The 1,091-nt window shown below is 45.7% G+C and overlaps 2 non-coding genes across 2 annotated transcripts; both read right to left on the reverse strand.

The window, feature by feature from the left end:
• Positions 1-73, reverse strand: TRNAK-UUU. The gene has a single exon. It is a non-coding gene; the product is annotated as a tRNA-Lys (tRNA).
• A 946-nt stretch (positions 74-1,019) lies between these two features.
• On the reverse strand, positions 1,020-1,091 carry TRNAM-CAU. Its single transcript has one exon. It is a non-coding gene; the product is annotated as a tRNA-Met (tRNA).

Here is a 1,091-nt window from a genome sequence, read left to right on the forward strand (position 1 = left end):
CGCCTGAACAGGGACTTGAACCCTGGACCCTCAGATTAAAAGTCTGATGCTCTACCGACTGAGCTATCCAGGCTCTCCGTTGTTACCTCCACTGCACTAGGAAGTGCTAATAAGGCTCATGATTTCGGTAATTACTCGGGTCTTCCAAGCGTTCTGGTCATATACCGGTGCCTCAGCACTGCAGCCGAGCTTTATTATATTGAGCATTCATTTAACCCTCAAACTGTTCATGCGTTAAATATGAAATTATTGTGTAGTATTTATTACAGGGGAAATGAAGAAAATCGGGCTCAGAATAGAGTGGGACCCCTTCGGTAGTGAATATTCCCACTACCGTGTGCAGCTCATTACTGCACACAGGAGCCCTTAGAGATAGTAGCTGGCTGGTAAAGGCGCTTTACAGCGGACTCTCGGGCTTCTTCATCAGCTTACCAGAAGGTTGGAGGCAGAAAGTACACATTTCAACAATGACTTCAATAAGTGGGAAGAAATTTCAGAAGAATAAAACATTTGGGTAAAGAAAGATTAAGTTATGGCACAAGGGAAGTAGTTCAATTCCCGTTGTTTCCTCCGTTTTTTTCCTAGCTCTTCAGAGATGAGGTTTCCTGGAATCGTAATGTCAGAGCAACATACATGTGACACCCGCTTCTGTCTGGGGAATTACCTCCTTCAAAACCCACTTCTCCAAGAGTTTTGTAATATCTTTTTCCCGGTCGCCCAACCTAGTCTTCATCTTTTGCTCTTTTTCTTCACCTCTTCCTCAGTCTTTCCCTTCTTCTCCACACCAATCTCTGCTCCTCTACCGCCTTATTTTTCAGACCTCCCATTTGCAGATTCACTCATTTCTCCGCCTGTGCTTCCGATCTTTCAAAGTGGACCACTAGGTTTCAGAAAGGACCAGGCAGTTAAAACAGAGCTTACTCCCTCAGTCACAGTAGGTCTTCAATTACTCATGACAGGTGCTAAAGCACCTCTGACGAGTGCCAGATCCAACATTTTGGAGGAAAAAAACAGGGAGTTAGCAGAGGATGGTTTCGATCCATCGACCTCTGGGTTATGGGCCCAGCACGCTTCCGCTGCGCCACTCTGCT

The sequence above is a fragment of the Mandrillus leucophaeus genome, unplaced genomic scaffold, assembly GCF_000951045.1.
Source record: "Mandrillus leucophaeus isolate KB7577 unplaced genomic scaffold, Mleu.le_1.0 Scaffold392, whole genome shotgun sequence".
Taxonomy (NCBI): Eukaryota; Metazoa; Chordata; class Mammalia; order Primates; family Cercopithecidae; genus Mandrillus; species Mandrillus leucophaeus.